The sequence below is a fragment of the Capricornis sumatraensis genome, chromosome 19 (assembly GCF_032405125.1).
Source record: "Capricornis sumatraensis isolate serow.1 chromosome 19, serow.2, whole genome shotgun sequence".
NCBI classification, from domain to species: domain Eukaryota; kingdom Metazoa; phylum Chordata; class Mammalia; order Artiodactyla; family Bovidae; genus Capricornis; species Capricornis sumatraensis.
The window spans coordinates 7,565,188-7,590,148 of NC_091087.1; the positions used below are offsets into that span (position 1 = coordinate 7,565,188).

Sequence of the window (24,961 nt, forward strand, 5' to 3'; positions counted from 1 at the left end):
AGGAATTGCATTATATCTGCAGATTGCCTTGAGTACTGTGGTCATTTTAACAATGTTAATTCTTCTAATCCAAGAATGCAGTGTATCTTTCTATCTTTTAACAGTATGCAGGTAAAACCCTTTGAGGGAAAGGTTGGGAGAAGAGTGACTTTGCTTACTGCTTTTGCACTGAGCCTATGGGAAAGCCAGCTAGGAATTGCCCCTTTGTTTTCTATAGTCTGTGGAATTTGTGAATGGAACCCCCTTTAACTATATGACTGATGGTCTTGAGACCTATTTCTTGAGTAGAACCTATAAAATCTTGGGTATAGACATGTACAAGGTCCTTCCAGGGAGATACTAGGAACTTAAAGCCCTGTGGAGTGTGGAGGAGTGGTGTCCACTTCCACGTTCTCTGAGAGGATCAGAGCCAGCCCTGGTACCTGCTAAGTTAGAAGACTAACCTTCAGGCAGCAGCTATTAAAGTGTTAGTGTTAGTCACTCAGTCGTGCCTGACCCTTTGTGACCCCATGTACTGCAGCCTACCAGACTCTTCTGTCCATGGGATTTTCCAGGCAAAATCCCCTGGAGAAGGAAATGGCAGCTCACTCTTTAAAGCAAGCAGATACTCTTTCAGGGGAAAACTGAAATATGCAATTTTGTTTGTTCCCTCTGTGCTGATAGCTGGGATGGTAGCCTTGGTGAGTGCTTGCATGCTTGTTAAGAACTGTTTCTTTGTTTGCTATACTGTTTTGTCTGATTTACACAAGCTCTATTGGTTTTTAGAGCAAGGGATTTTGTGAATCTGTCCCTCTTGTGAGTCTTAACCCACAAGACTGATTTCCTTTCGGATGGACTGGTTGGATCTCCTTGCAGTCCAAGGGACTCTCAAGAGCCTTCTCCAACACCACTGTTGCTAGATCAGTCCTTTGGTTTTCAGGGAGAAGCTAGAAGTTGGGACTTCTCTCCTGATGGTAAGGCACTACGCTGAGGGTGGAGTTGATGCCAAGAATGTGTAAGGAAACAGCCTTTCCTACCTGTTTTGATGTATTTTCTCATTTGTCCTACTTTCTGAAAGTTTCTGGGTCTCTTTCAGAGTAGATTGTTCTCTGTGTAGCTGTACATTTTGTGTGTCTGTATGAGGAGGGGAGCTTAGGCACCTCCTTTGTCACCATCTTATTGCTTCTGAATTTCTAATGTTTTGGATCTTTTCAGTCAAAACTTACCATTGCTTTAATATTGTTTTTGAAACGTGAAGTACTTAATAATTTAATCTTAGCCTTGGATAAGCAGTTTAGTTGCTCAGTCATGTTCGACTCTTTGCAGCCCCATGGACTGCAGCACACCAGTCTTCCCTGTCCATCACCAACTTCCAGAGCTTGCTCAAACTCATGCCCATTGAGTCAGTGATGCCATCCAACCATCTCATCCTCATCGTCCCCTTCTCCTCCTGCCTTCAATCTTTCCTGCATCAGGGTCTTTTCAGATGAATCAGTTCTTTGCATCAAGTGGCCAAAGTATTGGAGTTTCAGCTTCACCATCAGTCCTTCCAGTGAACATTCAGAACTGATTTTCTTTAGGATGGACTGATTCTATCTCCTTGCAGTCCAAGGGATTCTCAAGAGTCGTCTTCAACACCACAGTTGAAAAGCATCAATTCTTTGGTGCTCAGCTCTCATTATAGTCTAATTCTCACATGCATACATGACTACTGGAAAAAACCATAGATTTGACTAGACAGACCTTTGTTGGCATAGTAATGTCTCTGCTTTTGAATATACTGTCTATGTTGGTCATAGCTTTTCTTCCAAGGAGCAAGCATCTTTTAATTTGATGGCTGCAGTCACCATCTGCAGTGATGACTCCTTTTATTCTTCAAAGATATTTTATTGTATGGATTTCTAATTTTCATTATGATCAGTGAATATATTCTATATCAGCTGAGTTATTTTAAATATCTTTTGCTTGATAAATGGTTTATCTTGGTGAATATGCCATAGACACTTTTTAAAAGAGTGCATTTGTTCTGAAGTTGTTGACTGTAGTGTTTTATAAATTGTCCATTGGGTTTAAGTGGTTGATAGTATTGTTCATATCATCTATGATTGATGTTGTGCTTTATTCTGTAAATTCTGTAAATTCTGAAAACGTAGAGTTTAAAGTCACCAACTGTGATTTGATTTGTCTGTTACTCCCCTTTATTTCTGTCAGTTTCATTTCAGGTAATTTGTAACTTTTATTTGTCATACAAACTTTTGTAATTATTTATAAATTGACCATCTTATATTTTGAAATGTCTCTATCTTTGGTAATAAACAGACATGATGATTGCATTATTGAAAATTAAGATAACTGCTCTAGCTTTCTTTTGCTTTCTGTTACGATGGTGTTATCTTTTTATCTTTTCAACCTATAACTGTATGTATAAAATATTGTCATTAGATGGTGTATAGTTGTTTAGTATGTTTTAACCATTAATGGAATGTTTATTCAATGTTCATTTAAATATTGAAAAGTGGATTTATTTAAGTCCACCTCTTTTATTGTTTCTTTGTTAAGTGTGTCCATGTCTTTTATTGTTTCTTTGTTAAGTGTATACTCCCTATCAGTGCCTGTCTTCTGCTTTCTATTCTTCTGTCTCTTCTTTTCTGCCTTCCTTTTTTTTTTCAAAATTCCTTTTTCCTTTACCTTTTTAGCTATACTACTTTTTTTTTAGTGGTTTTCTAGGGAATACTATATATATTTGTTTTAGCCTTTTAAGACTATTAAATCATTTCCCATAAAAAGAAGAATCTTGGAAATATACATACCTATTTACCTAGTCTTTACCCCTTATATGCTAGGGTTGCCATATATACTACAAGTAATATAGACAATGGAATAATTGTTTTAAATAGGTATATTTTTAAGAATTTGAGGGAAAATATTTCATATATAGAAAATTATAAAACACTGGTGAAAGAAATCAAAGAGGACACTAATAGATGGAGAAACATACCATGTTCATGAATCAGAAGAATTAATATAGTGAAAATGAGTATACTACCCAAAGCAATCTATAGATTCAGTGCAATCCCTATCAAGATACCAGCGGTACTTTTCTCAGAGCTAGAACAAATAATTTGTATGGAAATACAAAAAACCTCGAATAGCTAAAGCAATCTTGAGAAAGAAGAATGGAACTGGAGGAATCAACCTGCCTGACTTCAGGCTCTATTACAAAGCCACAGTTATCAAGACAGTATGGTACTGGCACAAAGATAGAAATATAGATCAATGGAACAAAATAGAAAGCCCAGAGATAAATCCACGCACCTATAGACAGCTTATCTTTGACAAAGGAGGCAAGAATATACAATAGATTAAAGACAATCTCTTTAACAAGGGGTGTTGGGAAAACTGGTCAAGCACTTTTAAAAGAATGAAACTAGAACACTTTCTGACACCATACACAAACTCAAATGGATTAAGTTTCTGTTGAAACAAATGCTCAGTTTTCAGAAACACTTTAGTGTTGTAATGTCTTTTATTAGTGATTCTCAAGTTCTACTTCATTTTACTCTATCATAAATCTGTCATCTATCTGTAGATCTATCATCTATCACTTTTATCTTCCATAATTTGTCTCTATTGTCTGTCTAGCTTATTAATATATGTTATCATTCAAATTCTGTTACTCATCATCTTTCTTTTGTGTATCATCTATCCATCCATCCTGCTATGAAATATAATAGGAAGAAGAGCATGGCAATGGAAAAACAAGGGCTTTACCTCCCATGTGAAAGGACAGTGATGACAGTGGTCTCTGAGGCGATGATGCATAAGGAGAAAACGATAGCATGAGGATGGAGGGCCATTAAATTAAGGGACTCATCTAGCAGGAACTCTAGACTTACTACTATGCTCAAATTTGGAAAATCAGAGTAGAGCTGCCTCCATTCTGTGCCAGCTTTCATGAGAAAATTTAGTCTAAATATGATAACTGCCTTCTCAGTCCACTTATGCTTCAGTGTCTTAAAACTAAGTTTTAATTATATGAAGTTACTACCTCAGTCTACATTAAAGTAGACCATGGATTGGTAAGCCTTTTCTGTAAAGGGTGAAATAACAAGCAATTTCAGTTTTGTAGGATGTATCATCTCTGTTGCAGCTGATCTTCTCTGCTCTTGCAGTGTAAAAGCAGCCAAACACAGTATGTAATTGAATGAGTGTGGCTGTGTTTCGGTAAAACCTTGTTTACAACAGCAGGCTTTGTGCTTCAGTACCACATCCTGAACTAGAGCATTGGCTAAACCAGAACCTGGAAAATAATCAGATTAATTACCCAGTACATGGTAAACGTATCTGAAAATTATTTTTCCATTTTACTTTCATGAAAATTATTATTAATAATTCTAAATCTCATTCACAAGAGAGTGCTCTAAGTGAATACTATATGCCATCATAACCTAAGCAATGTAAAACCAATGTAAGTGACTGGAGTGAAATGAACCCCTTTCCAGTTATAACCAATAAATTATATTTTAAATTTAGCATATTTTCCCCACAAGTTCCCAAGGATTGTGACCAAAATCTTACCTGCTTTCTTTTCCTCTTCAGTACATTTCAGGTCAGAATATTGTCTCTCAATTCCTTGGTGATATCTGGTCTCCTTAGGCTTTGACTGCAGTCTATTTTGACTTCACCTGAGCAGTTTTTGTAATTGTTTCAACATCTCATAATAGGATTTGTATGTTCCAAAGCTATCATGTAATCATGTTTATAAAAATGTGAAAGATTCACATTTTCATAAATAACTAATGAACATAATCTTTAATCCAATTAAACTGTGTTTTCCAAATTTTCTCCATGTTGTCTACATTGGAGAGTTTACAGGAGAGAAGGAATATCTAAAACCTGCTAGCTTAAATTTGGGTTATTACTTTTTCTGCAGTCATTTGAAAATGTACCTTTATGTTTACTTGAAACTTATATTACCAGGTTAGTGTTAATATTCTATTAAAGGCTCACCCAAATCAATTAGAAAAAGACAAGTATTCCAGTACAAAAGTAGGAATACATATAAATGAACAAATCAGAGAAGGAAAGTACCATGAATAGCCAAGAACACATAAAAATATAGTCAACCAGGCTGCTGCACAAGCCCTCTGCAATGGCCCACACTCTGGAGTGTGTTTGTTTCTGGATAAATCTATTTATTACCTAAAAAAAAAATGCTCAATCATATTAATCTTGCAATGAAATAACTATATACTAAATAATTATTATAAATATATAATGAAATTAATATTTGTGTGTGTCTTTAAACATAGTCATTAACACACAAATCAGCAATTACTTTTTTCACCTATTAGATTAATGGTGCATTTATTAGCAAAGTATGGAGAATTTGGAACTCCTTGTGTGTTAGTCTGTTCAAAAGACAGTGAAAAATATGTATTAGATGGAAATTGGCACATTTTGACAATTTTATATTTAGAAATTTACCTATAGGACATAATAGGAAGTGTTCAAATGTGTATGTAAACTCAAGGGTACTCATTACAGCCTTAGTTATACTTGTAAAATTATAAATAATCTGTTTATCAAATCATAGTGCTAGGAAAATTATGCACTTATGCAATTTAATTGTATTTAATATATTGAAATTAATTGACATTAAAATTTAGCTTTTTCAAAAGTTTGGCCATTAGTTCCTGAGTACCAACTATGTTTGAAACATTAATACTGTATTTTATTCACATAAAATGAAATATGCATGTGCTTGTTTAGATATGGTCAATAAACTAATTCTATAGGAAGACTGTTCAAAAACTGTTGATGAGTTTGGATCATTATTTTACTATTGTGTATGTGTGTGTGTCATGTGTAGTCTCAAATTTATATATTTCAGTTATATTTAGCATTTATTGAATGCTTAGTATGTGTACCACATGCTGAAATAAGCACTTTTTCATGGATTATCTCATTTAATACTAATAATAACCATACAGTATAGGATATTCATTCCTTTTTTTAAGATAAGATAGAGACTCATTAGAAGCTAAATTTGATTGTGCAGTTAATTCTGTTATTCAGAACTTAAGAAAAACACAATCAGTGTCACAGCCTTTGGAAGATGAAAATAATACTTATATTTTGCTACATTTCCTCTTGTTCAGGGGGAAAGATACACATTTTTGAGGTCATCTTTATTTTCTCTGTGTTGTTAAGGTCAGAGCCATGCAAATTCTCAAGTTTAGTTCTTTAAACTTAAAAGTGTAAGTGTTGAGATACTGCAGGAACAGGAGAAAAAGATGAATAGGACATTGGTTTGTTAGAAATTCTGTGGTATAAATTTACAAATTGTAGAATGACTTGTTGAAATAGGGGTGCCAGTGCTCAGGGGATGACGCAATGTTCCTTGGGAAACTATTTCATAGAGACTGGTATGTCATGGGGGCACAAATTGAAGTCCAAAAAGAAATGGCCAATGAGAGTAGTATCACTAAATGGAAAAAATCAACTTTAACGCAGAATTGATGACAGGTAACACCAAGAGAAATACTGTAAATAGCAGGGAAAGGACCAATGAGGAACTTGGAGTTGAAGGTACAATCCCTAACTGCTATAGATTCAAGTGTCATAATGTTCTAATGAAATATTTTTCAGATTGTACTTTATGACCATATGGTATAGATTATAAACTATCTACTTCATATGAATATGTGTTCCGTAATCAATTCACTTTTCTCCAGTTGTCTGTATTCATTCTAACACTTTTCTAAAGACAGTACCTTGTGCCTTAAAAGTACCATTCATTAGTAATTCTGAGCTAGTAGCTAAAATGTTGGCCAGAATGGTGAGCAGAGTGAATTGTGACATAAAGTTTTGCCTGATAGTGCCATAGCAGTGGCTAAAGTACATTTAAAAAATTGGATAGTTTATAGAAGGAAATGTGTGTTATGCTAAAGTTTACCTTCGTATTTTCTGGTATCTTGAGGAGAACTGAACCTGTATAAGATATTCACAGTTGAGGCCCTGGAACAGAGAATACTGAAGGAAAAAGCAGTCATAGTTAATTAAGTAAGGCTGCATCTGTCATGGAGGACTGCTGGACACAGAGCTGCTCAGCCTCTAATTTTGATGGATGCAACTTGGGGATGTTTGAATAGGGTAAATCTCTTTAATGATGGTAAAGTGTTTATAATATTACTAAACCAACATGTGAATGAGTGAATGAATTAATAGGATCAAAAGTAAAATACTACAGAAAGTTGTGATAAACATATAAGAATGACAGGATATAAAAACTCAACACTTGGCAATAATCATAATAATTGTTTCAACCAGGAAAATCAAAAGATGCTAAAAGTCACTGGAGAAAATTTGAGGGGAAATGATACATTTTAAAATATTTTTAAAAATATTTATTTTATTGAAATATAGTTGATTTACAACTATAAGACTTTTAAGTCTGAAGTTTGATCAAAGTGAATATAAAAATATGTAGGGCAGAATATCTTAAAGCACATGGTTTCAGGTGTACATGCTCAGGAAATATGAAAGTGTGGAATAAGAGCATGAATACTTTGATACCAATGGGTTTTATCTGTATCTGCATTTGAACCATTTATAATAGAACGTGTTTTTACTCACAGTTCCTTCACTTAGCATGATTTTTCAAAGTTCAGCCATATTGTAGCATGGATTGGGACTCCATTTCTTTTTATGGGTGAGTAATACCCCATCTATAGATCACATTTTGCTTGCTTATTCATTCATCAATTTATGGCATTCTACTAACATTTCTGTTCTTTGGCTGTTTTGAATAATCTTGCTATAAATATTTATGTGGAGATTTTTGTGTATATGTATATTTTTAGTTCTTTTAGGGATAAGAACACAAGAAGTTGTCTGAGCAGGATTTTAAGATCATACTTGCTTCGTTTGAAGGTGTACAGGTCTGCACAGTGAACATTCGGTTGAATATTAGTGGAAACTCTTACTGTAGAAATAAGTAAATTGAAAAACCAAAATAAACACAGTTGAAGCCCATTGCCTCATACCTGGTTCATTCAATTTGAATGTATTTAGTTTTTATTATTGTGCATTTTTGTTTTTGTGTTCTTGTTTTAAATATGGAATCAATGTTGGTTTGCATACAAAGCATTTCATTGTCTTACAACACTAATTATGATGGAGAAAGGGCATCTTGAGTAAGTGAATTAAATATTCAAGGATAGTAGGATCATTCAAATCGGTAGAATTCTGCCACAGAAATAAATTGATTATTCTCATAATGTTCATGAAGAACTAAAATGAAAAACCTCTTCTCATTGGTTTAATAGCTGGTGTAGCCTCCCATACTCATTTTCATCTCTACTTTCCACATATAAATTAAGTGGCTTAGTATGTTTCTAGGATTATGGATGCCTGTATTATTTCTTGGGTGTTTTCAGGATCTGTCCTTTCTCACAGGCGAACAGCAAAAGGTGTATTTAAATGAATGTGTCTGGATCATATATTTATACATTGTGAAAAATCTGAAGAAAATGAGAAACAAAATGAATGTTGTTGAACCGTACTATATTTCTATTCTAAGCAAGTAAGGGAAGACTTTAACTTACTCATTTTTAGTGTTATTCACAGTTTGGGTAGTTTTGAATGCTACCAGTTTTGCATGTATTCAACATTTGATATCTGAATATCTGATTTCTTATTAAATGGTATTCCTTTTGAGTGTGTGCCTACTAACACATGTATAGACTCAATATGAGAGAGTGGAGAGGATACCTGAACACTGGCCCAGTGTTCTGTGCTACATTTTTCCAGTATTACATTTGTGCCTCTTACATAACTTTAATTGTATGTACTTTAAAATACACCGTTTGTCATGTGTACGTCTGTGGGTTTTGGCAAAGGTATAGAATAGGTTTATATCTAGCACCACAGTCATGGTGTGTGTCGGGGAGGGGGGTGTCCATTACCCCTAAAATCCCCTTGTGTTTCTCCTTTATAGTCAATCCCTCCTTCTCTTCAGTCTCTTGTAATCACTGTTTCTATAGTTCTGCCTTTTGTTTTTGTTGTTCAGTCACTTAAGTCATACCCAGCTCTTCGCAACCCCATGGACTATAGCATGCCTGGCTCTTCTGTTCTCCATTATCTCCTGGAGTTTTCTTAAATTTGTATCCATTGTCTCAGTGATGCTATCTAACCATTGTATCCTCTGCTGCCCTCTTCTTTTGCCTTCAGTCTTTCCCAGCCTCAAGGGCTTTTCCAATCAGTCATCTCTTTGTACCAGGTGGCCAAAGTATTGGAGCTTCAGTTTTATCAACAGTGCTGCCAGTGAATATTCAGGGTTGATTTCCTTTAGGATAGACTGGTTGGATCTCTTTGCAGTCCAAGGGACTCTCAAGAGTCTTCTCCCACAGCACAGTTCAAAAGCATCAATTCTTCAGGTACTGGGATTCTTTATAGTATAACTCTCACATCCATACATGACTACTGGAAAAACTGTAGTTTTGACTATACAAACCTTTGTTGGCAAAGTAATGTCTCTGCTTTTTAATATGCTGTCTAGGTTTGTAATAGTTTTCATTCCAAGGAGCAAGCGTCTTTTTAATTACACGGCTGCACTCACCATCTGTAATGATTTTGGAGCCCAAGAAAATACTAGCATGTGAGATGAGTACAATTGTGCATCAGTTTGAGCATTCTTTGGCATTGCCTTTCTTTGGGATTGGAATGAAAACTGACCTTTTCCAGTCCTGTGGGGACTGCTGAATTTTCCAAATTGGCTGACATATTGAGTGTGGCACTTTCACAGCATCATCTTTCAGGATTTTAAATAGCTCAGCTGGAATTCTATCACCTCCACTAGCTTTGTAGTGATGTATCCTAAGGTCCACTTAACTTCACACTCCAGGTTGTTCAGTTATAGGTGAGTGACCATACCATCATGGTTTTCTGAATCATTAACACTTTTCTTGTACAGTTCTGTGTATTCTTATCACCTTTTCCTAATCTCTTCTGCTTCTCTTAGGTCTTTACTGTTTCTGTCCTTTATCGAGTCCATTCTTACATGAAATGTTCCCTTGATGTCTCCAACAAGTATTTTCTTGAAAAGATCTATGGTCCTTTGCATTATATTGTTTTCCTGTATTCTTTGGATTGTTCATTTAAGATGGTGGTCTTATCTCCTTGCTATTCTCTGAATTCTGCATTCAGTTGGGTATATCCCTTTCTCCCTTGCCTTTCACTTCTCTTATTTCCTTAGCTATTTGTAAAGCCTCCTCAGGCAATCACTTTGGCTTCTTGCATCTTTTTCTTTGGGACAGCTTTGGTCACTGCCTCCTGTACATTGTTATGAACCTGCATGCATAGTTATTCAGGAACTCTGTCTACCACATATTCCTTGAATCTGTTCCTCACCTCCACTATATAACCATAAGGTATTTGATTTAGGTCATACCTGAATGGCCTGGTGGTTTTTCCTACTTTCTTCAATTTAAGCCTGAATTTTGCAGTAAGGAGCTTATGATCTGAGCCACGGTTAGCTCCAGGTCTTGTTTTTACTGACTGAATAGAGATTTTTCATCTCTGACTGCAAAGGACATAGTCTGATTTCAATATTGACTATCTGGGGATGTCCACGTATAGAGTCATCTCTTGTGTTGCTGGAGAAAGTTGTGTGCTTTGAGGGCTACTCCATTTCTTCTAAGGAATTCTTGCCCACAGCAGTAGATTTAATGGTCATCTAAATTAAATTTGCCCATTCCCATTCATTTTAATTAACTGATTCCTAAAGATATTGCTGTTTAATCTTGTCATCTTCTGCTTGATTATGTCCAATTTACCTTAATCCATGGACCTAACTTTTTAGGTTCCTATGCAGTAATAGGTACAGTATCAGATTTTACTTTCACCACCAGATATATCCACAACTGAGCATTGTTTCTGCTTTCACCTAATTGCTTCATTCTTTCTGGAGTTATTAGTAATTGCCCTCTGCTCTTCCCCAGTAGCATATTGGATACCTTCTAACTTAGGGGGCTCATCTCGTGGTGTCATATCTTTTTGCCTTTTCATACTGTCCGTGGGGTTTTTCAGGCAAGAATAATGGTGTGGGTTGCCATTTCCTTCTCCAGGGGACCAGGTTTTGGCTTTTCAGTTCAGTTCAGTCACTCAGTTGTGTCCGACTCTTTGCGACCCCATGAATTGCAGCACGCCAGGCCTCCCTGTCCATCACCAACTCCAGGAGTTCACTCAAACTCACATCCATCAAGTCAGTGATGCCATCCAGCCATCTCATTCTCTGTCGTCCACTTCTCCTCCTGCCCCCAATCCCTCCCAGCATCAGAGTCTTTTCCAATGAGTCATCTCTTTGCATGAGGTGGCCAAAGTACTGGAGTTTCAGCTTTAGCATCAGTCCTTCCAAAGAACACCCAGGACAGATCTCCTTTAGAATGGACTGGTTGGATTTCCTTGCAGTCCAAGAGACTCTCAAGAGTCTTCTCCAACACAGTTCAAATGCATCAATTCTTCAGTGCTCAGCTTTCTTCACAGTCCAGCTCACGTCCATACATGACTACTGGAAAAACCATAGCCTTGACTAGACGGACCTCTGTTGACAAAGTAATGTCTCTGCTTTTAAATATGCTATCTAGGTTGGTCATAACTTTACTTCCAAGCGTCTTTGAATTTCATGGCTGCAGTCACCATCTGCAGTAATTTTTGAGCCCCCCAAAATAAAGTCTGACACTGTTTCCACTGTTTCCCCATCTATTTCCCATGAAGTGATGGGACCAGATGCCATGATCTTTATTTTCTGAATTTTGAGCTTTAAGCCAACTTTTTCACTCTCTTCTTTCACTTTCATCAAGAGGCTTTTTAGTTCCTCTTCACTTTCTGCCATAAGGGTGGTGTCATCTGCGTATCTGAGGTTCTTGATATTTCTCCCGGCAATCTTGATTCCAGCTTGTGTTTCTTCCAGGCCAGCATTTCTCATGATGTACTCTGCATTTAAGTTAAATAAGCAGGGTGACAATATACAGCCTTGACGTACTCCTTTACCTATTTGGAACCAGTCTGTTGTTCCATGTCCAGTTCTAACTGTTGCTTCCTGACCTGCATACAGATTTCTCAAGAGGCAGGTCAGGTGGTCTGGTATTCCCGTCTCTCAGAATTTTCCCACAGTTTATTGTGATCCACACAGTCAAAGGCTTTGGCATAGTCAATAAAGCAGAAAGAGATGTTTTTCTGGAACTCTCTGGCTTTTTCCATGATCCAGCAGATGTTGGCAATTTGCTCTCTGGTTCCTCTGCCTTTTCTAAAACCAGCTTGAACATCTGGAAGTTGACGATTCACGTATTGCTGAAGCCTGGCTTGGAGAATTTTGAGCATTACTTTACTAGCGTGTGAGATGAGTACAACTGTGTGGTAGTTTGAGCATTCTTTGGCATTGCCATTCTTAGGGATTGGAATGAAACCTGACCTTTTCCAGTCCTGCGGGAAGGGCTGAGTTTTCCAAATTTGCTGGCATATTGAGTGCAGCACTTTCACAGCATCATCTTTCAGGATTTGAAATAGCTCAACTGGAATTCCATCACCTCCACTAGCTTTGTTTGTAGTGATGCTTTCTAAGGCCCAGTTGACTTCACATTCCAGGATGTCTGACTCTAGGTGAGTGATCACACAGGTTTTGTCTTTTAAAGAATGCCATTTAAATGGCATCAAACATTACATAGTATCTAGGGTCTAGTTCCTTTTACCTTGCAATTTGCGTTCTGCAGTTTACTTGCAAGGCTTTGTCCTTCAGAGACCTCTGGTTATTGATGTACCCCTCCTAAATTCCATGTTGAGAAAAGACAGGCCAATATTACTCCATCTTAATTCCGCTTATGTCTTACCCTCTAAAGTCTTTTTCCATTTGATTCTTTTTGTAAATAATTTCCATTTATCTTATGAAGTGTCTCCTATTTTTCTATTCTTGCCATTGGTCTATTCGTTCAACATGTTTGTAATAGATTTTCAGAGTTCTTATCTCTTACTTCCTGAATATGGGTCTCACAACAAACATCCTTTTTATTTGACCCATCAACAAAGCATTTCATAAAATCTTTATTTGATGTAATACAACTTTAGAATTTCTCAGTTTAAAAGATAAGTACTATGTTACTAATTTACATAGAGTGGTAGAGAGGAATATTGACTATTTGCAGAATGAAGAGTTCAGAGAGTGAAGAAATTAAATGACAAAGATGATAAAGGAGCAAGGAATTTTGATTTGTTTGGTGAGGACTAGAAATGCGAGGATGCCTATTACAATAAATAATTATTATAGAACCAATTATTCTATTGATTTTTAAAATAATGTCTTGCATTTTTTTGATCTGATTTGTATCCTGTGTGATGTTTTGCTGCAGGTCAAAGGCTAGAACAAGTTATACTTCAGGGAGGAAAGGTGAGCAGCTACTCTGGTGCTATTGAAATTTTGGTCTGTGTTCTGGCCAGTGATGTCACAAATTCAAGTTTTGTGACCTCATTTTTTCAGGTGCCCAGGGAGCACATTTTTATGATAAATTTTCCCACATAGGTATATCTACTTTGTTAATGGACTCTTCATTATGTTTCCCTCTATTAAAGAAAATAACTTGGTTAACATTTAAGAATCACTGATAGATTTCCTGTTTATACCATTTTATTATGTGTGAAAATAACCTTTTAGTGAAGTTTAAATGTGCCAAAATATTTATCTTTTTGTTACTAGCATTTCAGAATTTAGATATTTCTACTCATATTTCCACTATAATCAAAGCTTATAGGCTACTTCATTTACAAATGCTACCCCACTATAGCTCAGATGAGAAAGAACCTTCCTGCTATGCAGGAAACACAGATTTGACCCCTGGGTCAGGAAGATCCCCTGGAGAAGGGAATGACTACCCACTGCACTGTTCTTGCTTGGAGAATTCCCCAAACAGAGGAGCCTAGCAGGTTACAGTCCATGGGGTGTCAAAGAGTCAGACTCCACTGGGAAACTAACACTTTCACCTCACTACTCCTCAATTTTAATTGACTTAGTTGTTTTGGATATTCTCAATAGATTTTAATTTTATACACAAATCCATGGTTGTGTGCCTTTTGTGCTATGAGGGTTCTATTGTATAATACTAAACAAATTGTGTTCTGTATATGTATTGATTTTTGTTAACAACACGGTATGTAAGCCTGAAGGAAATGAGCCTGGCTATGGAAATGCTTATTTGTTGGGAGGGTGCTTGTCTGGATCGATGATGAGAAAAACTGTCTGAGGATGCTGAGGGACTCATTCCAGATGTCAATCTGAGGTCCAGATGAATGCCCCTCTAACCGGACAAATAAGAACCTCAGAGCCTAGCTTTGGCTACATAACACTGCTGTGAGCATGCCTTTTCTTTATTCCAGAGCAAGTCATCCTATTCTATATACTCATGCCTCTTATGAGGCATGTAGATATGCTAAGTGACCCAAGACTTGCTTCATTTTGAACACAGTTGTAGATAGACCTTTTTAAAGGAATTGTTCTTGAGTAATAAATGAGGGGGAAAAAATGTTGAAGTAAGAAGGGGTTGAGCAACTGTAATGGATACTGAAAGCATCATTTGTGGTTGGGCTGGAAGAAGGGAACATTGCATGACTAATAAATTTTGACAATGAATTTTGACAGTATTAGTGCTTTGTTATTTTTACTGTTGAATATATTTGAGACTATGTCTTTTTTTTCTTTTTGTTTTTGTTTTTTTTTCTGCTATGCTTTTCTGAGATAGAAGGACTGAAATGAGGGCCTCTACTTCAGAGAATAAGGGTAAGTAACTACCAGGATCCTTTAAAATTCATGTTTTGTACACTGTGCCACACCCTGAAGTCTTAAGTGTTCATCTGTTCAGTGATTTACTGGGTAATATCTTCATGATGTGTCCTTTTCTTTAGTGATTGCCTCTAGCCTCATTTCCAAATTTTAAATTTTATTTTATCTGAGTTTTAGGTAAACTGACAAATACAGAATCTTGGAAAATGGTGGTTTTATATATTTTCTTGTTGCAGTGAAATATCCTTTGGTGAAATTAAACTGTGCTTGGGAGTTTTCTTAACATATTATGGTTTCAAAATGTTGACCCCATGATTGAGATCATCATTGTTAGATCATTTTGGTCAGATCTGTAAGATCATTACAGGTCATTATTACTATTCTTCTAAATGTTGAAAGTGAAAGGTGCTCAATTGTGTCTGGTTCTTTGTGATCCCATGGAATTCTCCAGGCCAGAATAATAGAGTGGGTAGCCTTTGCCTTCTCCAGGGGATCTTCCCAACCCAGGGATCAAACCCATGTCTCCCACATTGCAGGCAGATTCTTTACCAGCTGAGCCACATTTGGCTTTAATTAGGATTTTTCCTTTTTCGATCTGAAAAATTATACTTTATACTTTCTGAACTCTAAGGTCATAAAGATTTTAAATGGTAAAAAGCTTCATTTTTTTGTAACAAAAAATTTCAATTTTCCATATTACATTAATCTCACAAAACATACTAGGTTGGGTTAATCAAGTGTAGTAAAATTTCATATATTAAATAATTAATCATTATTGTTAAAATTGAAACATCCGTCAGTTAAGAAAAATAGTCTATATTCCTTGGCATGATTACACAGGTTTTGTGTTACCTAGGGCCTGATGTTTAATACTTTTGAAATGAGTAAACTCTGTTTTTCTCTTGACAAAGATCTTTTCACAAATTCTTTAATAGTTGTTTCGTTATTTATTTATGAATTGTAATTTATATATTCACTTCTCTACAAACTAGCAAGGTCATTCATTTCCTCTGGTCAGTTTAGCTAAAATATTCTGAATTTTGTTGAATTTTTCAAGGAATTGATTTTTGGTTTCATTGATTTTTATTTTTTATTCAGTTGCTTGTTTCAGTCTTTAATCTATATCACTTTTTATTACTAATCTTTCTTTTCTTTCTTTCTTGCTTTATGTTTAGTTTTCTTTTCTTTTGCTAGCTTCTTAAGGTAGGTTACTGATTTGAAATCTTTCTTTTTTAAATGTAAATCTCAACAGCTATAAAATTTTCTCCTCAAGTACTGCTTTTGGCATGTCATAAATTTTGGAATGTTGTGTGTTAATTTTCATTTATCTCAAATAATTTAATAATTTTCCCTGAGAATGTCATACTTGATTGATTTTTATTAGGAACTTGTTTCATAATTTCTACTTATGTGTGAAATCATCTAAATTTTTTTCCATTACTGATTTCTAGTTTAATTCCATTGTGATCAGTGAACATAGTCTGTATGATTTCAGTGTTTTAAAATTTATTTAAACTTATTTTTGGTGTTATATCTGGTCTTTTATGGAGTATGTTCCTTATGCACTTGAGAAAAATGTATGATCATATGATTTTAGGTGGAGTGTTCTGTGTAAGTCTGTTCACTGTAGTTGGTTTATGGTTGTTCAAGTATTCTATTTCCATAATGATCGTTCTTCTAATTGTTCTATTGTTTATTAAAAGCAAGACATTAAAAGTATCCAAATATTGTAGACTTGTCTGTTTCTTCAGTTCTGTGCAATTTTGCTTCATGTATTTTGGGACTTTGTTGTTAGGTGTGTAAATGTTTATCATTGCTTTATCTTCTTACTGTATTTGACTCTTATCAATGTTTAATTGATCCATGTAACAATTTTTGTTTGAAGACAGCTTTTGTCTGATATTGGTTTAGTCACTCTAGCTGTCTTTTGGTTACATGTTATATGAAATATTTATTTCATCCTTTAATTTTGAACCAGTCTGTGTTTTTAAATCTGAAGTATTTCTCTTGCAGATAACATATAGTTGGATCATGTTTTTAATCCATTTTGCCAATCTCTGCCTTTCACTTAGAAATTTTAAACCATCTCTGTTTAAAGTAATTACTGATTGAGGAGGACAACTGCTATTTTGCTCTTCATTTTTTCTGTAATTTTTTTTTTTTTTGGTCTTCAATATTACGTATTTTCTGTGAAATAGATATTATTGAGAGTACCATTTTAAATTCTTTATTTCCTTGTTTTTACTATATATTTTTAAGTTATTTTCTTAGTGGTTGCCCTAGGGATAACAACTTCTTAATTTATAATAAAGTAGTTATGATTAATAACAATTTAATTTCAATAATGCATAAAATTTTTGTTGCCACATTGCTCCATTTCCCCTATATGTTGTCATTGTCACAATGTACTCATCACCACAGGCAGATGGTTTTTGTTTTATGCCTTTATTTAAGTACCATATAAGAAAAGAGTTACAAAGATATATTAATACTGGCTTTTATATTTGTAGTTACCTTTACTGATGTTATTTATTTCTTGCTGCAGATTTGTTATTGTATATTGTACATTCATTTAAGATTGACTCCCTTAGACATTTCTTGTGGGGCAAATTTACTATTAAAGAACATTCTCAGTCTTTGTCAATCTGAGAATGTCTTAATTTCTCCTGCATTTTTTTAGAGCATTATTATCAGATGAAGAATTCCCAGTTGAATAACATTTTGTTTCAGAACTTTGAAAGTGCCATCCTACTGCCTTCTGAAACCATGTGGTATGATGAGAAATCACTTTTGTTTTTCTGAAAATGACTTCTGTGTCTTCTCTACTGCTGTTTTGTCTTTCTGTTTGAACAGTTTCATAATGATGTGTCACAGTGTGAATCTGTTTGAATTTATCCTATATGGACTTCTTAAGTTTGTGATTTTTCATCAACTTTGGGCAGTTTTGTCTATTATTTCTTGATTCCTGCTGATTCCTTTCTTTTTCTCTGACTCTTGTTATGTGTATGTTAGTACACTGGCCTCATATTACTTTTAGGCTGTGTCTATTGAAAATAAATTTTCTCTTCCTATAACTGGATAATTTGAATGATTTATAGTTTTTAGTTGTTTTTTTTTTTTTTTTCGTCAGTTCAGATTTGTCATGGAGGCCTTTTTGTGAGTTTTTTAATACTTGTAATTATGCTTTCAACTCCAGAATTTCTACTTGATTTTGTTTGAAAATTTTCTGTCCCTTGATTGACATACCTATTTCATGAGATAGTGTTTGTGGGAATCATCTGGTTCTTAAAACTACTTTCCATTACCTTTTGCAGCATATTTAAAGTAACTGATTTAAAATATTTCTCTGTTGAGTCCAGTGTCTTGACTTTGAGTTCCTGTTGCTTGTTCTTAATTTTTCCTTCTGTTTGAGGGACATGCATGTTTCTTTGAATGTCCAGTATTCTAGTACTTTTACGTTGAAAATTGAACATTATGCATATCATAATTTGGCAACCTTGGAAGTCAGACAATCCATTTTCCCTATATTTGCTGTCCTTGTTGATGAAGTTGTTTGTAGTAGTGTTCATTGAAGATTTTTTCATTAGATTCAGTTCAGTTCAGTCACTCAGTTGTGTCTGATTCTTGGTGACCCCATGGACTGCAGCACGCCAGGCTTCTCTGTCCATCACCAACTCCCGGAACTTACTCAAACTCTTATCCATAGAGTCAGTTATGCCATCCAACCATCTCATCCTCTTTCGTCCCCTTCTCCGCCTGCCTTCAATCTTTCCCAGCATTAGGGTCTTTTCCAGTGAATCAGTTCCTCACGTCAGGTGGCCAAAGGGTTGAGTTTTCAGCTTCAGCATCAGTTCTTCCAATGAATATTCAGGACCAATTTCCTTTAGGATTGACTGGTTTGATCTTCTTGCAGTCCAAGAGACTCTCAAGAGTTTTCTCCAACACCACAGTTCAAAAGCATCAGTTCTGTCCATAATTCTTCAGGCACTCTGTCTATCAGATCTAATCCCTTGAATCTATTTGTCGCTTCCATTGTATAATCATGAGATACTTGATTTAGGTCATACCTGAATGGCCTAGTGGTTTTCTCTCCTTTCTTCAGTTAAGTCTAAAGTTTACAATGAGTTCATTTTCTTTCTTCCTTTCTCTCTCTCTCTCTTTTTTTTTTTTTTTTTTTTTTGAGTTCATTTTCTGTGTCACAGTCAGCTCCCGGTCTTGTTTTTAGTGACGGTCTTGTTTTTAGTGACTGTCTAGAGCTTCTCCAACTTCACCTGCAAATAATGAAATCAATCTTATTTCAGATTTGACAGTCTGGGGTTGTCGATGTGTAGAGTCTTCTCTTGTGTTATTGGAAGAGGGTGTTTGCTATGAGCATTGCATTCTCTTGGCAAAACTGTTAGCCTTTTCCCTGCTTTATTTTGTACTACAAGACCAAACTTGCCTGTTATTCCAAGTGTCTCTTGACTTCCTTCTTTTGCACTCCAGTCCCCTGTGATGAAAAGGACATTTTTTTTTTTTTTGGTGTCCTTTTAGTTCTAGAAAGTGTTGTCAGTCTTCATAGAACCATTAAATTTCATCTTCCTTGGCATATGTGATTGAGGCATAGAGATGGATTAGTGTGCTATTGAATGGTTTGCCTTAGAAATGAACTGAGATCATTGTGTTGTTTTTGAGATTGCACCCACGTACTGCACTTTGAATTCTTGTATTGGCCATGAGGGCTATTCCATTTCTTCTAAGGGATTCTTGCCCAGAGTAGTAGATACAATGGTCATCTGTATTATTCACCCATTCCCATCCATTTTAGTTCACTGATTCCTAAAATGTCAATGTTCATTCTTACTTATATCCTCTTTGACCAATTCCAATTTACTTTGATTTGTGGATCTAATATTCCAGGTTCCTTTGCAATATTGTACATTACAGCATCGGACTTTACTTTCACCACCATATACATCCACAGTTAGATGTTGTTTCCATTGTGGGTCAGCCTCTTCATTCCTTCTGGAGCTATTTCTCCACTCTTCTACAGTAGCATATTGGGCACCTACTGACTTGGGGAATTAATCTTTCAGTGTCATACCTTTTCCCCTTTTCATATTGTTCACTGGATTCTAAACACAAGAAGCCAAAGCAGTTTATCATTTTTTTTTCTCCAGTGGACCACGTTTTGTCAGAACTGGCCACCATGACTCATCCATCTTTGGTGTCCCTACAAGGCATGGCTCATAGTTTCACTGAATTAGATAAGACTATGATACATGTGATCAATTTGGTTAGTTTTAGGTGATTATGATTTTCGTTCTATCTGCTCTATGATGGATGAAGATAAGTGGCTTATGGAAGCTTCCTGATGGGTGGGACTAACTATGGGGAAAACTGGGTCTAGCTCTGGTAGGCAAGACCGTGCACAGTAAAACAGTAACAGACTTCACTTTCTTGGGCTCCAAATCACTGTGGCTGGTGACTGAAACCATGAAATTACAAGGCGCTTGCTCCTTGGAAGAAAAGCTATGACAAAATTAGACAGGATACTAATGATTAGAGGCATCATTTGCTGACAAAGGTCCATATACTCAAAGTGATAGTTTTTCCAGTAGTCATGTATGGATGTGAGATTAGGACCATAAAGAAGGCTGAGCATTGAAGATTTGATGTTTTGTACCATGGTATACTCATGAGAGTCCCTCAGACTACAAGGGAAAAACCAGTGAATCCTAAAGGAAATCAATCCTGAATATTCACTGGAAGGTCTGATGCTGAAGCTGATGCTCCAATAATTTGGCCACCTAATGAGAAAAGCTGACACAATGGAATAGACTCTGTTCTGGGAAACATTGAAGGCAGGAGGAGAAGGGGACAAAAGATGATGAGATGGTTGGATGGCATCACTAACTCGATGGACAAGGATTGGGGAAAACTACAGGAGATGATGAAAGACAGAGAAACCTAGCAAATAGCATTTCATGGGGTCACAAAGAGTTGGACATGACTGAGTGACTGGAGAGGAGGCCAGCGTGGCTGCAGGTAGTAGGAGTCAGAATAGATCCCAGCCATGAAGGCAGTGGTACCCCACTCCAGTACTCTTGCCTGGAAAATCCCATGGACGGAGGAGCCTGGTGGGCTGTAGTCTATGGAGTCACTAAGAGTCAGACACGACTGAGCAACTTCACTTTCACTTTTCACTTTCATTCATTGGAGAAGGAAATGGCTACCCACTCCAGTGTTCTTGCCTGGAGAATCCCAAGGATGGGGGAGCCTGATGGGCTGCCGTCTGTGGGGTCGCACAGAGTCAAACATGACTGAAGCGACTTAGCAGCAGCAGCAGCAGCAGCATGCAAGTGGGATCTGGTTTGGGTAGGTGTATTTTTGATGCAGTTCCTGCTCTGAGTGCCATAGTTGGGGCTGTGCTGATGTTGAGGCCAAAGTGAGGAAGCTTCTGTGGTTCCTAGTTGGAGCCCCAGGCTGTATCTGAGAACCCTGCCATTGCAGCCCTTTGATTTGGTGAGATTCCTGAGTGCCTGGTGGGTTGCAGTGGTTGCAGAGGCCTGGTGGACTAAAGCCAGGGGACAACAGCAGTAGAACTCCATGGAGATGGCACGTGTATTCAGATATCAGGGCCTTTGCATGGGGACTCTTAGGCACAGAGATACCTAGAAGGAGTTCCAGAGGACACTCAGCCCCACATCAAATCCCCCAGAAGCCATGCATGCTCAGTCAGACAGATACCCACAGGCACTTGAACCTAATTTGCTGCACTCTATTGACAGATACATATCCAGTCATATGTAAGGGATCAATACAGTTGGGTAGCAGATACAGGCCTTACCCCCATGAAGCAAGCGCATCGATGTTGCCCAGTGAGAGACCGGGTACACATGTGAAGCCTGCCTGTGCTTTCTGTCCCCTTGACAGGTGAAGTTGCCAGGCATGACTGTCTGTCACCTAGGAGACGAAGCCCCGCCCATAAGGTGGTGACTCGAGGTGCAAGGGAGTTGGCGAGAAGTGTGGCGGGCCCAGGTTGCTGCCAGTTCTTTTTGGATCATCGAGCATGGTACGCCTTCCCCTACCCAAAGACGTGTCATGGATTTCGGCTTTCCTGGGACTGCATGAGTGGCTGTAAGTATGGGGGGACTGTTCCTCTTGCTGAAAAGCCTGGGGGCTCTGAGTTCCCCCTGGTTCTGGGGGAGACTCAGGTCACTGGCTCCTCCTGGGATCTGTGCTGCCTGCCCTGTGGAGGTGGGCAGCAAGCCAGCACGTGCTCAGATCAATGATGACACCCTCACCTGCATTCCTTGGAAAATCTGAACAAAATGAGTGAGAACTCACTACCGTCTCCTCATCGAAACTGAGGTCCAGCACGTTGCTGCCCCTGTAGCTATGGGAGGGGCTAGTTAGCATGAGGGCCAGCTACATCTGTGTCATACACATGGACACAGCACCCAGGTCACCACAATTTGTGAGGCTCCCATCTGAGGGTGGGCTGTGGACAGGCATTTGAGTGGACTTCAGAGTGCCAGGTCCTTGGTAATGACTGAGGGGCAGAGGAGGCTGCCAGCTTGGCAACTGGTGGTAGGAGTTGCAGTAGATCCTGGCCTAGGCCCATTGAGCTCTTGGCTTGAACAGGTGTGTTTTGCCCCAGTTCCTGCTGCAAGTGCAGCAGTTAGGGCTGTGCTGATGTGGAAGCCAAAGCAAGGAAACTACAGTGGTTTCTTGATTGCAGCCCCAGGCCAGATCTGAGGCCCTCGCCATTGCGGCCCTTTGGGTTTTTAAGATTCTTGAGGGCGTGGTAGGATTCTTGAGGGTGTGGTTGGCTGCAGCAGTTGCAGTGACCTGGTGGACCAGTGGCATTGACCAAAGGCAGTAGGCCTCATTTGTGCAGTTGGCAACTCCTATATTGCAACTCTTGGCACCGTGCTTGATCTGTGGAGGCCACTGTGGAGTGTGGTGAGGTACCAGCTCTGCATTCTTTCGGTGGGTTAGCCAGAGTACCTAGGAAAAGCGTACTGCAGGTGAGGAAAGTTGCAGTGTGATTTCCTGGGATGAACTGTCTCCCTGAGACTGCAGGCACTGTCTTTGTGTTTCCAAGGATACCTTGGTCCCCTTGAAGGTGCCCTTGGCTCCCTGCAAAAGAGAGGGCCCGCTGGTCCTCAGGAGACTTCAGTGACCTTGGTGGCCTGATACCTGAAGAGGGATACTCAAGGGTATCTTGCAGGGGCTTTGAAGAGTTCCCACGTACTGAGGCCTGCCTGCCAACCAGTCTGGGTAGAACTGAGGTCTGCGCACATGCCTGTTGGTCCCTTTGGCTCTTGGGCATGGAATTTTCAAGCTGTAAGAATTCCTAAGGGATGGGGCAAGATGGCCAGCCTGGGTGGGACTCAGGTGTTTTCCACCCTGCAGAAAAGTATCATCACGGAGGCAGTGGTTGTGGTAGAGGTTGGGCCTTGGTTGGCATGCCAAGCCTGCCTCCATGGTGTAGCCAGTGGCTACCCTGGCACGGTTTTGGGAAACCTTGCACAGCAAAGCTTTTCTCTTGACACCTCTTCTCAGGTCTTGGAAGCAGCCTTGGTGTCCTGGATGGACTTGGTAGTTTTGCTCTGGTGGAGAAGAGGTGCCGGGCAGAATGGTGTGAGTCAACTAATCAAGGCCTTCTGACTTCTGTGGGTCTTTCTGGGTGCTGATGGTCCATTTGAGCAGGGCGCCTTAAGGCTTCTGATGGGGTTGAGAAGCCTTGGGAGCAGGAGCAGTTCAGCTTGGACCAGGCCCTTAACTAGGGGAGCTTTTCCTCAGGTATGGTTGGTACCCAGGGCCTGCAGGGATATGGATTTGAGCCTAATCTGACTACTAAAGGGTCCCAGTTTCTGTGAGAGTGACCCCTGAACCCTGATCCCTGAGGATGACCACCTCCCATCTTCACTTTCCAGTGGAGCACTGGAGAGTGATTGGACACAGTCAGCCAGACAAGTTTCATGCCCTGAGTTATTTTAGCATTTTGAGGGTGTGGTGGGGCTTTTCTGCTCTGGGGCCAAGTTCATGGAATTGTCTGTGTTCTCAGGAAACTTCACTTGTACCTTAAGGAGCTGGGACTTGTGAGAAGGGACAACTAATTGTAGTAGTACTGGCATGGCCTCCAGATATGTGGCAGTTCCACAGAGGCTCCACTTGCTGATTTTGAGCAGTTAGGTTCCTGTGCTTTGGTCAGAGGGCGTGGGTTTTGGAAATCAGGAGCCCATGCCCTGTGTGAACAGCCCCTCAGGGTGAGAGTTTGCATGGGGCTTATGGAAGGTGTCAGGCCTGATGTGCCATATTGTGGGAAGGCTGGACGTCAAGGCTCTGTAGAGAAGGCATACCTTTTCAGGCAATAAGGCTTTTACAAAGGGGCTCAGCCTTTAAGGAGACAACCAGGAGTTCCAGATCCACGCCCAGAATCCTGAAAGCTCATCTTTGTACACTGGAACACACACACAGCTCAACATCAAGCCCCTCACCACAAACACTCAGCCAAACAGACACACACAGATAATACATCCTAATTTCCTACAGTCTGCTGATGCTTATGTATCCACTGGTATATAAGGGATTGAGGCAGTTAGAAAGCAAATGAAGGCCTTCAACCAGGGAACTATCAGCGTGGATGTTATTCAGAGAGAATGGGATGCCCATCTGAAGCATGCCTGTGCTTTTCAGTTTTCAGGAACAATTGTCGGGTATGACTGTCCATCACCCAGGAAAAGAGGCCATGTGTGGTATGTATTGACTTCAGATGCAAGGAAGTCTGGTCAGAAGTGTGGTGGGCCCAAGTTGCTGCCACAGCTTTCTCGATCACTATGGAGGGTACACCTTCCCCCTTTTGGATTAAGGGTTCCGTGGGTTCCATGAGATTGCCTGAGTAGCTCTAAGTGTGGATGGACTGATCCTCTTACCAAGAAGCCTGGGGGCTTTGAATTGCCTAGCTGCTAGAGGACTCCCAGGCTCACTGGCTCCTCCTGGGAGCTGTACTGCCTGCCCTACTGAGGTGTACAATGAGCCACCTGAAGCTTCTTGGGGAAAGTACCCTTGTTCTTGAAGGGAGGAGGACTTGTGGGCAAGGACACCTGAGCTGTAGTAGAACCTGGCATGGTCTCAGTGTAGGTGGCAGTCACACAGATGCTC

General features: G+C 38.6%; 2 non-coding genes across 2 annotated transcripts; both read left to right on the top strand.

The window, feature by feature from the left end:
• The first annotated feature begins 14,246 nt into the window (after window positions 1-14,246).
• On the top strand, window positions 14,247-14,313 carry LOC138095630 (small nucleolar RNA SNORD109A). Its single transcript, XR_011146380.1, has one exon. It is a non-coding gene; the product is annotated as a small nucleolar RNA SNORD109A (small nucleolar RNA).
• A 7,760-nt stretch (window positions 14,314-22,073) lies between these two features.
• Window positions 22,074-22,166, top strand: LOC138095567 (small nucleolar RNA SNORD116). Its single transcript, XR_011146326.1, has one exon. It is a non-coding gene; the product is annotated as a small nucleolar RNA SNORD116 (small nucleolar RNA).
• The last annotated feature ends 2,795 nt before the right edge of the window (window positions 22,167-24,961 follow it).